Below are 16001 nucleotides of genomic sequence, written 5' to 3' on the forward strand. Positions count from 1 at the left end.
CCCAAGTGATACAAAATTAACCATGTAAACCTTTTACCCTGGAAAGGCCAGGGATTGATGGCATTCTTTGACAAAGTTTAGGGGGTGCCTGTCTTACTCCTGGCTTTTGCCTAGCCTGCCACACCTGTATCTATTAGTTTACATTGCAAATGAGAAGCAGGTTAACAGAGGAGAGAGAAACTTGATCACACCTGCCCAAACCTCCAGGTGTGGCACTCTGAAAAATACTGTAAGGTCGAAGTCACACTAGCATAAAGCATCTGATGTGATATTCCAATGACACTCGGCTCCAGCTCTTCTCCGAGCGTGAGCCAAGTGTCAGTGCAATGTGTTCCAATCCTTTCACAACAAAGAATAGGAGCACAGGTGCAGAGAAGACGGAGAAAGTAATTTCTCCATCTCCTTTATTGCCGGGGTCCACGGTAATTGCACTGTACTCTGGTGACAAATCGAGTGCAGTGCGATGTTTCACACGCACTCATAGACTTGTATGGATGCGTTCGATTTCGCATGCAATCGCTGCATGCTGCATGTTTTTTTCAGGCCAATCTTGATCCGATCTGAGCTGAAAAAAAACACAGAATCATAGAATAACATTGGTCCGATTGCAATCCAAATTTTTATTGGATTGCACTCGTCCGATTTATTCGCAAATGTAAGTGACTCTTAACACAGTGAACAGCCAGTGGATCAAATAAAAAGGGCCACTATGTTGGCATGGACAGCCAATTGGAACTGCAAAAACTAGAGGTGTGTGTGCTCAAAAGTGGAAAAGTGAGGTGCGTGGCAATATGCCGTCAATGAGTGGAATTCAAATCTTAGTTATTGCAGGCAATCTACGGTCACCACTTCACTTTGCTCTGTTGTAAGTTGTTTATGAACCATGACTTTTGCTGTAAAATGGAACTGTATAATGGAACTAAGAAAATGTCAGGAAATCCTTCTAGAACAGCTAAACTAAATATGGAGTTAATCAGAATCACTGTAAATGATGGCAGCTGTGTACTAGCTACTATTAAACAAGAGTTTAAATAGGATTGGCTAATTCTGAACACGCCACAAGGGTGTTCACACTCATGCAACCATATTATTTTAGCTTTGCTATTTTTATTTTCCATTTAAAAATGACTTCAGTTTGTTTTTCAGTGGATTTGTACAGATTGTAGGTGACATTAAAGGTGGAATAACGTCTGAAATGATTCTTCTTTGTATGATTTATTTACATGACAAAAACGTTTCATTTTAACTAGGGTGTGTAGACTTTTTTATCTAATGTACCTATACATCACATGTTGGGAAGGGATTAGGCATGTTTTCTATTTTTTTTTGTTTGGTTCCTGCTGATTTATTTGCTTGGCACCATTAATAAGGAAAAATCCAAGTGTTTAGCTAATTTTCTCACATAACCCTCCTGAAAACTACAGATCCCAGAAGATAATTGGTGTTGTTATGTATTTTGTTCACTGACTGCATGTCTACCACTAGCACTGCTGCATCTACTGGAGGTTGCAGCAGAATCTCCAGTATGAATAGTATATCAATGGCATCTCTAGTGCAGTGCCCAACACCATTGGGCATAATCATTGTCGTGATTTAATTCACAAGACTCAAAAAAAAAAATGCTTGGCACCATTTTGTATGATGCTGAAGACTGAAAGAATGGGCTAATGACATTAGGCACAACCATACGGGCTTTTCCATAATGCACTGCTGCTATCACATTACATGGTCTAGCACAGCCAATTAATGGGCCAATATAGTCAGTATAAAAGATGAGGGCCAGCCAAGCAATGCTATTTTAATCTTTTACAATGTAGGGATGGGAAGTTAGAGTGCACACTCGTTACACATAGATATGGATAGAAAAAGGCTCAGATTGTGCTGTACTAATGCAGTGCTGAATCACATTGAAAATGGGAGTGGCAGTCTCAGTCTGTAAATACTGACTTTTATGTCCCATGATTGGAAATTTCATGGACTATGATGGACCTTCTTACAGTTGCTATGCAGTGCTGTTTTATTGCATTGCTGTAGTGTTTACTTTCCTTAAGTTTGTCCCTTCTCTCTCCCTGTCTCCCTATCATGTGACTGTAATGTAGCAAACGCCTCCCTTCTTTCCTGCCTTCCCCTCATTCTCCATGTTAACCACCATTAGAAGCTCATGTGGTTATAGCCTGTCTCAGCAAAACTTATTTTTACCTGCTCCTGTATGCATTATAACAAGAATTCTTAAAGAAAATAAAGTCTCTACTGAATTCTTCACAACGTGCTTGCTTGCAGCTGAGTTAAAGCTATCTGCGACAATCGCTACCATGTAAGTAAGGTGAAGAGACAGCATCTCAATGGCGCCCTATATTGGAGCACAGCCATGGTGGCAGAATAGTAAAAAGAACTTCCCATATTCATCTGAAAAGCCAGGAACAGCTTCTATAAAGCTACAGAACATTCAGCAGAGCATCTGCTCTCAGCATATAAGAGACCATACAGTGTTCTCTCTCCTTGTGAATTAAGATGGCTGAGGAAACGACTACCCGGTCTCTGCCAGACCCATTGTTAGAGGAAGAATGCATAGAACTTGATCCCCTGTCTAGTGAGAATTCTAAACGTCCCACAAAGCCTACATGGAAGGTTAGAGAGAACCATGAAACCAGTAAACATGAACTTTCCTGTGTTATAGCAGACTTATGGCAAAAACCGCTGAGTCACATGGACAGCCTGTCTCAGCCTGCTTCTCTCAAACTACCACTAGATGCAGCCCTTGCACAACTATGTTCGGATTATCAACAGTATGTAGAAACAACAGATGAATATGTCACCGTTTTACAAAAACTTAACCCTTCTGTTTCCTGTAAAGAGCTTCATGCTTTCCAACAACTTAACTCTCAGAGAGAATGCATGGTGCACGATATTAAAGCCAAGACAGAGGCAAGAATTGCACTAATGGCCGAGATGTCACCTTGCATTTCTAGCTCAGTCAGGCAGTCAAAGTGATCATCTAAGTCACGCTCTTCAAAATCTTCAACCCTCAGTGAACAGCTTAAGAGCACGTGCTGAAGCCGAGGCTACCAAGGTACAAGCCGCTTTTACGCAAAAGAAAACTGAGATGGAAGCAGAGGTTGCATGCAAAAAGGCAGAATGGAAGTGAGCACAGCAGCGGAAGCAGCAAGCAAGAAGGAAGAAATTGAAGCCAGCTCAGCACGCAAGAAGGCAGAAATTGAAGCCAGCTCAGCAGGAAAGAAGGCAGAAATAGAGACCCTAGAAAAAAAATGTGAACACGCTACTGCCATGGCAAGGTTAAAGATCCTGGAACAAGCCATCAGTGGGAGCCAAAGAGACAGCATCAGTTTAAGTGATTTTGATACTGAAGACTCTCTTAAACGTACTAGAGACTATGTACAAAGTCAAAATAGTGCTCCCCTGATTCCAGCAATCATTCCTGATGCTACAGATGTTCCCCTAAGGCAACAGGACACAGAGCGCTTATCAGCATCCTGCATTCAAGGTCAGTATAATACGGTGTCAACCCTTCATCCTGATCCTCCTCTGTGCACTGGAATGTACCACACCCCTGCACCTCATCAAACCCGTGCAGGTCAATATGCAGGCAAGACATCACATTCCAGTCAGCCACACAGTTCTAGTCCCATGTGTGGCAGAAACTAAGCAAATTAAGCCAGTTACTGGACTGAATGCCTACGCTGCACTATACTTTTCTGTATTCCTAGATCAAAACACCAAAGATTGCATGAACAATGCTACCAACCAGCAACTGTCTTTCCACAATCAGAGAATACTGACATGTCTGCCTTTGCAAGGTACATGATTCGCTGTGATCTAACTAAGATCGGTCTTACAAAGTTTGATGATCAACCTGAAAACTACAGAGGTTGGAAATGTACCTTTAGAACCACAATTAGTGACGTCGGCATCACCGCTGCTGAAGCGCTAGACCTGCTCATAAGTTGGCTTAGGCCACAATCCACAGAACGGGTCAAGAGACTTAAATCTGTCCACATCAGTAATCCAATGGTCTCACTGCTGCATGGGAGAGACTAGAACAAAGCTATGGTAGTGCTGAGGCCATAGAAAAGGCCCAGTTCAAGCAACTAGAGGATTTTCCGAAAGTATCCGGTAAGGACAGTAAAAAATTCCAAGAGCTTAGTGACCTCCTGTTAGAGCTTCAGCTAGCCAAAACAGACCTGCACCTGCCGCCTGGCCTCAGCTACCTGGACACTGCTCGTGGGGTAATCCCAATAGTTTCTAAGCTACCATCCAATATCCAAGATAGGTGGGCCACACTTGGATCAAAGTACAAAAAGGAAAACCAAGTCTCCTCTCCTCCATTTTCCTACTTCTGTGAGTTTATCGAAAATATTGCAGAGTGTAATACTGACCCAAGTTTTTCCCACAGAGAACCCAGTGGTCCTGTTTAATCTGCTAAACACGAGAGTCCAGGTCCTAATAACAGGAACTGCAAAGCTCCAATGTCTGTCAAGAAGGCTGATGTTTTTCTCACACCTACATCATCACCAGACAAGTGCAACAAAGGTGAGAAGGTTGAAAATCCTAATCGTATGTGTCCCATTCATAAGAAACCACATCCCCTAAAGAAGTGCATCGCCTTCAGAAAGAAACCGCTCCAGGAACGCAAAGAGCTTCTAAAGAACTTTGGGGTATGTTACAGGTGTTGTGCTTCTACTGAACACTTTGCTAAGGACTGTAAAATTCCTATTAACTGTTTGGAGTGCGACAGTAAGGACCATATACAAGGGCTCACATCTTACGCCTTCCCCATCACAAGGCAATCCGGGGAGGATGCTGATCAAACAGTGAGTCCTATCACAATATCTTCTTCATGCACAGAAGTCTGCGGAGAAGGCCTCTGGGACAAGTCGTGTGCGAAGATATGCCTGGTGAATGTGTATCCCAAGGGTCAACCAGTGAAAACCATAAAGGTGTATGTTATCCTGGACGATCAGAGTAACCGATCACTCGCCAAGTCAGAACTTTTTAATCTGTTTAACTTAAAGAGAAATGCTCACCTCTCACCTTGGAAACCTGTAATGGTGTTACGGAGGTTTCTAGGAGAAGAGCTAATGGACTCATGGTGTCCTCTCTTGAGATCAATGTGGGGATACCCTTACCCACTCTAGTTGAATGTAACCAGATACCATGCAACAGAGAGGAGATCCCAACTCCAGAGGCTTCTCTCCATCACCCTCATCTAAAGACTTTGGCAAACAAGATACCAGCTCTTGACAACAGTGCAAACATCCTGATTCTGCTTGGCAGAGACATTCTGCAGCTACACAAGGTACGTCAGCAAATCAACGGGCCACATGAGGCTCCATTTGCTCAACGCTTTGACCAAGGCTGGGTTATCCTAGGCAATGTCTGCATAGAAAAGAAGACCTACGAGGATTTCCTCATTTAAGACTCACGTCCTGCCAAATGGTCGCAGCACTTATTTTCAGCCATGCCCACATCATTACTGGGTGAAAGAGAAGCTAGGTGACAGTAGGTGGCAGCAAGAAACCCCTCACAACACGAACATGTTCCTGTCCAGTGATGACAACCTCGGGTCAACAGTGTTCAATTCTACAAGAGTAGACAACTAGTTAGCACCCGCAAGAGAGGACAAAGAATTTATAAAGATTATGGAAAACAAATTCGCCCAAGACTATTCCAATAGGTGGGTAGCACCTTTACCCTTTCATTCTCCAAGAACAAGGTTACTTGATAATCTGCAGCAGGCAACGGCAAGGTTTTCATCTTTAAAATGCACCTTAAAGAAAAGGCCGGAGATGGAGAAACATTTTGTTGACTTGATGCAGAATATCTTTGACAGAGGTTATGCAGAACCCGCACCTCCACTGAAGGAAAGAGAAGAATTCTGGTATCTCCCTTCCTTTAGTGTCTACCACCCTCACAAACCCGACCAAATAACAGTGGTGTTTGACTCCAGCACTCAGTATGAAGGTATCTCTCTCAATAGCCTGCTCCTCACTGGGCCTAACCTAAACAACAGCCTTATAGGAGTATTGATTCGCTTCAGACAAGAACCCGTCACAGTAATGGCTGACATTCAACAAATGTTTCATTGTTTTATTGTGAAAGAAGACAGTAGAAACTTCCTCAGGTTCCTATGGCACAAAGACAATGATGTCTGCAACGAGGTCATAGACTACGGAATGAAAGTGCATGTTTTCGGGAATAGCCCCTTTCCTGCCGTGGCAATCTATGGACTAAGACGGACAGCACAAGAAGGTGAGAGAGAGTATGGGTTTGATGCTCGTCTATTTGTGGAGAAAAACTTCTACGTAGATGATGGGCTTACGTCTCTGCCCACAAGTGAAGAGACAATTGATCTGCTCTCTAGAACACAGGAAATGCTGTCGAAAGCAAACCTCAGACTCCACAAGATCATCTCCAACAGTAAGGAGGTAATGAAAGCATTTCCATCCAAGGATCACGCAGCTAGTGCTAGGAATCTAGTTCTGGGTTCTGACGTTCCCCCTATGCAACGCAGCCTCGGCCTGCTTTGGGACACTAAACAGGACACGTTCACATTCCAGGTGTCAGTTTGTGATAAACCTTTCACTAAATGAGCAGTCCTATCTGTTGTGAACAGCATATATAATCCTCTCGAGTTTATTGCACCCATCACCATTCAAGGCAAGATACAGTTGAGACAGTTGACTGTGAAGCTTTCGCCATGCAGATACCTGTTGACTGCCCGACTGACCAGAAGATCTCTTTCATCCCCTCAGATCCATCGGGCCTCCGTCTTTCCAGCGTTAGGGCTGCAACAAGTAGTAGCAATATCTACAATATATTTGACATTATAGCAGATGTTTTATCTGCCATTGCTCAAAAACTGGTACACCTTAGCAAACAGATGTAATGGCTGAAGAGTCAGGTTCAGTCGTAATTAGTGATGAGCAAGCATACTCGCAAGTACTCGGTACTCGGGCGGATGCTCAGGTCTCCTCCATGAACATAGAGTTGTGGACAGCTCTGAAAGAGCAGGCAGATCTGCGGCTCACACCGCTGAACCTACAGTCAGGCATGGTCGTGTGAGACAATGGCCGGAACCTGGTGGCGGCTCTGAGGCGAGCTCACACATGTACCATGCCTGGCCCATGTGCTTAACCTCGTGGTTCAGCAGTTTCTCAAATCCTACCTGGAGCTGCCGGATCTGCTTGTTAAAGTACGCCGCCGGTGTGCCCATTTTAGAAAGTCAGCAACAGCTTCCGCCGCCCTTGCTGTGTTTCAGCAGCATTTGCAGCGTCCGGCTCACAGACTGGTGTGTGATGTTCCCACGTGTTGGAACTCTACACTGCAGATGTTGGGAAGGATTTGTGAGCAGAAGAGGGCAGTTGTTGAGTACCAGCATCCTCAAGGCTGTCGGTATTCAGTTCAGACTCCACATATAAGACCTCAGGAGTGGACATGGATGTCAGACATATGTACCATCCTCCAAAACTTTGAGGACTCCACCAAGATGGTGAGCGGTGATGACGCCATAATTAGCGTCACCATCCCTCTTCTCTGTCTTCTGAAACACTCTCTGCTCACAATCAAAGAAGATGCATTGCAGGCGGAGCACGATGAGATGGAGCAAGGAACCATACAGAGTGATTATACACATCCCAGCCTCATCTCATTCCAACGTGGATTGGGTGACAATGAGGAAGAGGAGGAGGAGGAAGCACAGGAGCTAGTTTCATGCGCTATAGACGGTACTACCTGCACAGCTGTCATACCGTCTGTTCAGCGTGGATGGCCAGAGGACAGAGAGGAGGAGGAGGAGAGCATGGTCAGTCATCTTCTTGGTGAGAACACGGAAGTCTTGCCTGTTAGTAGTTTGGCACACATGGCTGAGTTTATGTTATGCTGCCTTTTCCATGACCCTCGCGTTCTCAAAATTTTGGGTGACAGTCATTACTGGTTGGTGACACTTCTAGACCCACGCTACCAGGAGAACTTTATATATCTTATTCCTGAGGCGGACAGGTCTACAAAAATGGGGCTGTACCAGAAGGCCCTTGTTGCGGAACTATTAAAAAAATTCCCATCTGAAAATGCTGGCTGCAGAGGGCACACTTCCTTGGACAACCAAACAGTACAGGCGAGAGAGACACAACTTCAATCCAGCAGAGGCAGGGGAACACTGTCAAAGTTCTGGGAGAGTTTTCTCAGCCCCTCCCATCGCACAGGCCCTGAGGCGCGGGATACTCTCACAAGGAGTTCAAAGTTTGGGAAGATGCTGAGGGAGTACCTTGCCGACCGTACCAACATTCTCCGTGATTCCTCTGTGCCTTTTAATTATTGGGTATCCAAGCTGGATACGTGGAATGAACTGGCTCTCTATGCCTTGGAGGTCCTGGCCTGCCCTGCCGCCAGCATTTTATCAGAGCGGGTTTTCAGTGCCGCTCGTGGAATTATAACTGATAAGCGCATCCGCCTGTCAACTGAAAATGCTGACAGGCTGACTGTTATAAAAATGAACAAGGGCTGGATTGGGCCAGACTTCTCAACATCACCGAATGATAGCAGCGTAACATAAACTCAAATCCAGTGTCTTTTCTTGGGAGGTGTAATCCCATGCACCTTTTCACACCCAGACATGGGTATACGCTTCCTGATTTGGGCTATTTGCTCTAGTCCTCCTCCTTCTCCTCATCCTCCACCACCATATCACCAGGGTGACCGTGGTCTGTGATGCAACACCTACATAATTTTTTTAAAGGGTGTTTATGATGCCCTCTGGCCTCCACATCTTTTCCAAGTGGCATTGGAGTGCCTCCACATTTTTGGCAACCCTTGCATTCACTGCATAGGTCAACACTATGGGAGACCCACTTCCTAATAATGGGAACATTGTTTTGAGGAGGCCCTCTGACTTCCACGTCTTTTCCAAGGGGCACTGAAGTGCCTCCAAATTTTTGGCAACCCTTGCATTCACTGCATAGGTCAACACTATGGGATACCCACTTCCTAATAATGGGAACATTGTTTTGAGGAGGCCCTCTGACTTCCACGTCTCTTCCAAGGGGCATTGAAGTGCCTCCAAATTTTTGGCAACCCTTGCATTCACTGCATAGGCAAACACAATGGGAGACCTACTTCCTAATAATGGGAACATTGTATTCAGGAGGCCCTCCTCTAAGTCTCTTCAAAGGGGTATTGGGGTGCATCCAAATTTTCAAAGTGAAATTGGGGTGCGTCCAAATTTTGGGCAGCCCTGGCACTCACTGCATACGCAATAACAGTATAGGAGACCCACTCTTTAGTAATGGGAACAATAAAACATAGCCAGCTGAAGGCTCTCTAAGAATAGTGAGGGCCGACTGCTGGTCCTTTAAGAATAGCAAAGGCCGCCTGATGGCCCTATAAAAATAGGCTTTGTGACTTTCAGAGTTCCTCCTTCATAAATGAAACATGATGTGTCTGATGATATCTCACACACCACATGACCAAATAAGGTTGTAAAATGTTAAAATGACATTTCCTGGTGAATGCATTTGTCACAGTTGAAAGCAATGCAAAAGTGAAAAAACGCATCAAAAACGCTACGTGTGAACATAGCCCAAGTTGTGGAGGAGTATTTTTGTTTTTGGTTATTTTGGCTTACACACTGTGTGCTGAATTATTAGGCAAATGAGTATTTTGATCACATGATACTTTTTATACATGTTGTCCTACTCCAACTGCATAGGCTTGAGAGCCAACTACCAATTAAGTAAATCTGGTGATGTGGATCTCTGTAATGAGGAGGGGTGTTGACTAATGACATCAACACCCTATATAAGGTGTGCTTAATTATTAGGCAACTTCCTTTCCTTTGGCAAAATGGGTCAGAAGTAGAGATGAGCGTTGTTCGACTTCAACTGTTCGCCAATCTCAAATTCGAGCTGTTTTGGGCGGTGTTCGAGCCGTTCGGCGAACACAAACGATTTGAGAAAAATTCGGCTGTTCGAGGTTATGTTCGATAACTGTTCGTGCACCAAAATCATAACTGGATTTTTTCTCAGTAATGATGAAAATTAATGTTAATACGCAGTTTGAGTGTACAGCGGGGTGGGGGGAGGGGCAGGGGATGGATCTCTGCAGGAATAATGAAGATCTCCATTTTTTTTTCTCTTTCCCGCATTTACAGTGGGGAGGTGCAATCTGTCAGCCTGTCAGCCTATCAGCAGCGCACACACGGAGCGAAGTGCTTTTTTTCACACAAGCAAGGGCATGTGTCATTGGCAGTGTATGTCACATGTCCTTGCCCTATAAGACCAAGCCATTTTCCCTGTCGCCACCATTTTCTCACTGCTGCAACTGCGTGTTAGACGGCACCGCTGTTGCTGTGTGCGCTATACCTTGTTAATTTCAAGCCAATTTTCGCACAAATCTACAGATAGCTTGGGAGTAGGGAATAGTTGTGATTGCAGTCCTTTTAAGGACTAGGTTACAGCATTTCCTACGACTTTTATCAGGCAGGTCTGTGCTCTTAAATAGATAGATTGTGGGAGTAAAGACTAATTGTAATTGCAGTCCTTTTCAGGACTAGGTTACATCAGTTCCTATCAGTTTTTGCCAGGCAGGTCTGTGCCAGTGCTGTGCAAGTTTTTTTCACAGCATTTGGCTGAATCTAGCAAAGCTAATCCTTTTTGGCCTATTGCAGAGTGTGTTAGTCAGTGGAGTAGCCTATCTGTGTTGCAAGATATACCACCTGTGTATAGAATACCAATTTTTTTACTGCACCTAGTGAAGTAAAATCTTTTGGGCATAGCATCATTCTATTAGTCCATCTATACTGACCTCCATCAGGTTGCAAATTGAATATAATTTTTTTCTGCATCTAGCTCTGAAAAAATATTTGGGCTTCTAGCAGTGTGTGGGACTTGTTCTATTAGTCCATCTATACTGACCTCCATCAGGTTGCAAATTCAAAATAATTTTTTGTCTGCATCTAGCTCTGAAAAAATATTTGGCCTTCTAGCAGTGTGTGGGACTTTCTCTATTAGTCCATCTATACTGACCTCCATCAGGTTGCAAATTCAAAATAATTTTTTGTCTGCATCTGGCTCTGAAAAATATTTGGCCTTCTAGCAGTGTGTGGGACTTTCTCTATTAGTCCATCTATACTGACCTCCATCAGGCTGCAAATTAAAAATAATTTTTATCTGCATCTACCTCTGAAAAATTATTTGGCCTTCTAGCTGTGTGTGGGACTTGTTCTATTAGTCCATCTATACTGACCTTCATCAGGTTGCAAACTGAATATAATTTTTTTCTGCATCTAGCTCTGAAAAAATATTTGGCCTTCTAGCAGTGTGTGGGACTTTCTCTACTAGTCCATCTATACTGACCTCCATCAGGTTGCAAATTCAAAATAATTTTTTGTCTGCATCTAGCTCTGAAAAAATATTTGGCCTTCTAGCAGTGTGTGGGACTTTCTCTATTAGTCCATCTATACTGACCTCCATCAGGCTGCAAATTAAAAATAATTTTTATCTGCATCTACCTCTGAAAAAATATTTGGCCTTCTAGCTGTGTGTGGGACTTGTTCTATTAGTCCATCTATACTGACCTCCATCAGGTTGCAAACTGAATATAATTTTTTTCTGCATCTAGCTCTGAAAAAATATTTGGCCTTCTAGCAGTGTGTGGGACTTTCTCTATTAGTCCATCTATACTGACCTCCATCAGGTTGCAAATTAAAAATAATTTTTTGTCTGCATCTAGCTCTGAAAAAATATTTGGCCTTCTAGCTGTGTGTGGGACTTGTTCTATTAGTCCATCTATACTGACCTCCATCAGGTTGCAAATTAAAAATAATTTTTTTCTGCATCTAGCTCTGAAAAATTATTTGGCCTTCTAGCAGTGTGTGGGACTTTCTCTATTAGTCCATCTATACTGACCTCCATCAGGCTGCAAATTAAAAATAATTTTTATCTGCATCTACCTCTGAAAAAATATTTGGCCTTCTAGCAGTGTGTGGGACTTTCTCTATTAGTCCATCTATACTGACCTCCATCAGGTTGCAAACTGAATATATCTTTTTTCTGCATCTACCTCTGAAAAAATATTGGGCTTCTAGCTGTGTGTGGGACTTGTTCTATTAATCCGTCTATACAGACCTCCATCAGGTTGCAAACTGAATATAATTTTTTTCTGCATCTACCTCTGAAAAAATATTTGGGCATCTAGCTGTGTGTGGGACTTGTTCTATTAGTCCATCTATAGTGACCTCCATCAGGTTGCAAACTGAATATAATTTTTTTCTGCATCTAGCTCTGAAAAAATATTTGGCCTTCTAGCAGTGTGTGGGACTTGTTCTGTTAGTCCACCTATACTGACCTCCATCAGGTTGCAAATTCAAAATAATTTTTTGTCTGCATCTAGCTCTGAAAAAATATTTGGCCTTCTAGCAGTGTGTGGGACTTTCTCTATTAGTCCATCTATACTGACCTCCATCAGGTTGCAAACTGAATATATTTTTTTTCTGCATCTACCTCTCAAAAAATATTTGGGCTTCTAGCTGTGTGTGGGACTTGTTCTATTAGTCCATCTATACTGACCTCCATCAGGTTGCAAATTAAAAATAATTTTTTTCTGCATCTAGCTCTGAAAAATTATTTGGCCTTCTAGCAGTGTGTGGGACTTTCTCTATTAGTCCATCTATACTGACCTCCATCAGGCTGCAAATTAAAAATAATTTTTATCTGCATCTACCTCTGAAAAAATATTTGGCCTTCTAGCAGTGTGTGGGACTTTCTCTATTAGTCCATCTATACTGACCTCCATCAGGTTGCAAACTGAATATATCTTTTTTCTGCATCTACCTCTGAAAAAATATTGGGCTTCTAGCTGTGTGTGGGACTTGTTCTATTAATCCGTCTATACAGACCTCCATCAGGTTGCAAACTGAATATAATTTTTTTCTGCATCTACCTCTGAAAAAATATTTGGGCATCTAGCTGTGTGTGGGACTTGTTCTATTAGTCCATCTATAGTGACCTCCATCAGGTTGCAAACTGAATATAATTTTTTTCTGCATCTAGCTCTGAAAAAATATTTGGCCTTCTAGCAGTGTGTGGGACTTGTTCTGTTAGTCCACCTATACTGACCTCCATCAGGTTGCAAATTCAAAATAATTTTTTGTCTGCATCTAGCTCTGAAAAAATATTTGGCCTTCTAGCAGTGTGTGGGACTTTCTCTATTAGTCCATCTATACTGACCTCCATCAGGTTGCAAACTGAATATATTTTTTTTCTGCATCTACCTCTCAAAAAATATTTGGGCTTCTAGCTGTGTGTGGGACTTGTTCTATTAGTCCATCTATACTGACCTCCATCAGGTTGCAAACTGAATATAATTTTTTTCTGCATTTACCTCTGAAAAAATATTTGGGCTTCTAGCTGTGTGTAGGACTTGTTCTATTAGTCCATCTATACTGACCTCCATCAGGTTGCAAACTGAATACAATTTTTTTCTGCATCTACCTCTGAAAAAATATTTGGGCTTCTAGCTGTGTGTGGGACTTGTTCTATTAGTCCATCTATACTGACCTCCATCAGGTTGCAAATTGAATATAATTTTTTTCTGCATCTAACCGAGCCAATAGTTTTGGCCTAATACCACAGTTTGGCCACTCGGCTCTGCTCGGTTCCCATCCATTGTTTTTTTGTACAAACAACTCCAGAGTTGTGAATTAGTTAACCACCAAAATGAGTGGAAAAAGGCCTGCTACTGGTGGAAAGGGGAATAGGCGTGTTGGGAAGGGGAAAAAAGGTTGTGTCCGTGGGGTAGGTGTTAAAGCAACAGTAACATCTGCAGAAGAAAGACCATCTTCCAGCCAAACTAAAATGTCTACTTCTTTTAGCGGACAATGTGATAAGATCCCTTTCTTACGGCCACGCCAATCGCTACAAATTCCAGATGAGGCACAAAAACAGCAGGTGCTTCAATGGATATCAAGTGCTCCTTTAAGTGGGCTCTCCTCCACATCAACTTCAACATCACAAATACTCCAGTCCTCAAAGGTGTCACCCCAATCGCACTTGCTTCCTCACAGCTCCCAAATCTCCAGCTGCCCGTCTGAGTATGAGGTAGAACAGATGGTTGAGTCTGCAGAGCTGTTTACTCATACTATAGCCTGGGAATCAGAGGTCGACTCCAGCGCTTCTGTGAATCCAGACGAGGAAATGATCTGCACTGATGCCCAGAATCTTTATGAGTCGGATCCAGGACCAGACGCAGAAGGTTCTGACCATAATGTAGACCCTCATTCCCAAATTGTAACTCCTGTTGGTGGAGACAATGAGGAAGACGATGATGAGACTCAAATACCTGATTGGAGCGACAACTTTAGTTTTTTGTCAGGGCAGGAACAGGTTGGCTCTGAGGACGACAGGTGTGATAACGCACAGGGTGATGATGATGAGGGTGGAGATCCCACTTACTGTCAACCCACAGTCAGCCAAGAGATGAGGTCAGCAGAGGAGGTGGAGGAAGATGCTAGTGACGACGAGGTCAGGTTGCGCCTTCCTGGACAGAGACGTAGTACTGGAAGCACGTCAACAACTGCATCCTCAAACACAACTCTGCCTCTCACCACAAGTCGTGGTGGCTCTTCAGGTCGCATGGGTGCTAAGCCTTGCATAGCCTGGGCATTTTTTCAGATCGATAAAGATGACCCAACTCGTGTTATCTGTAACATTTGTCAGCAAAAGCTAAGTAGAGGCCAAAAAATACATAGTTTGAGTACTTCATGCATGAACCGGCACATGGACATGAAGCATAAGTTGCAGTGGGAAGCTCAGTGTGCTACAATGCGGCCTAGCCGGCCGGGCCAACCACCGTCTGCCATATCTTGTGCATCCGCAGCCTCTTCATCCTCTGTGACTGGGGGGACAGCAGTCACACCTGTTTTGGGGCGCAGACCTGCCACCTCTTTACCCGCAACAGCCAGCGTGATTGGCAGGTCATCATTTTCTTTGGAGGTGGTAACACCAGCTGGTGTTGAGCGCTGTCCGACATCGATAGCACCACCTTTGGATCAAGGCAACCTAACATGTCCGCCTGCATCTTCCTCACAGACCGGCAGTTTGCCGGGGACACCCTTATCAACCCCGTCTAAGCACAATAGCCAGCCCTCGGTCCCTCAGATGTGGACAAGTAAAAGACCATTTCCTCCTAGCCATGAGAAAGCTAAGAGGTTGAATTTCACCATCTGCAAGCTCTTGGCTACAGAAATGCTGCCTTTCCGCCTGGTGGACACAGAGGATTTTCGAGACCTTATGTCCGTCGCAGTGCCCCAGTACCAGATGCCCAGTTGGCACTACTTCTCAAAGAAAGGTGTGCCTGCGCTCCACCAGCATGTCGCACACAACATCACCGCTTCTTTGAGAAACTCTGTGTGTGACAGGGTGCATTTCACCACAGACACTTGGACGAGTAGGCATGGACAGGGGCGTTACATGTCGCTGACTGGGCACTGGGTAACTATGGTGACAGCAGGACAAGGGGCTGCTGTCCAAGTCTTGCCGTCCCCATGAGTTGTGCGTCAATCCTCTTTATGTCAAAGTTCCTCCACTGCTTCTGCCTCCTCAACCTCCTCTCGGTCTTCCACCTGCACCCAAAGCCTGTCTGGTCATGCCACAAGCTTTCTAACTGCGCAGAAGGGATCCTGCACACCTCCTTACTATGCTGGCAGTAGGGCTCAACGTCATCAGGCAGTTTTTACTTTGAAATGTCTGGGAAATGTGAGTCACACAGCTGAGGAGTTGTGGTCAGCTCTGGAGAACCAATTTCATGAATGGTTGTCTCCACTGGACCTGAAACCAGGGAAGGCCGTGTGTGACAATGCTGCAAACCTGGGTACGGCCCTTCGCCGGGGCAATGTCACACACGTGCCTTGTATGGCTCACGTGTTGAACCTGGTTGTCCAGCAATTTTTAGCCCACTATCCCAGACTAGATGGCCTTCTGCAGAGGGGATGG

This window comes from Phyllobates terribilis, unplaced genomic scaffold (assembly GCF_046119375.1).
Source record: "Phyllobates terribilis strain yellow unplaced genomic scaffold, ASM4611937v1 Scaffold_5__5_contigs__length_657084704, whole genome shotgun sequence".
Lineage (NCBI taxonomy): Eukaryota > Metazoa > Chordata > Amphibia > Anura > Dendrobatidae > Phyllobates > Phyllobates terribilis.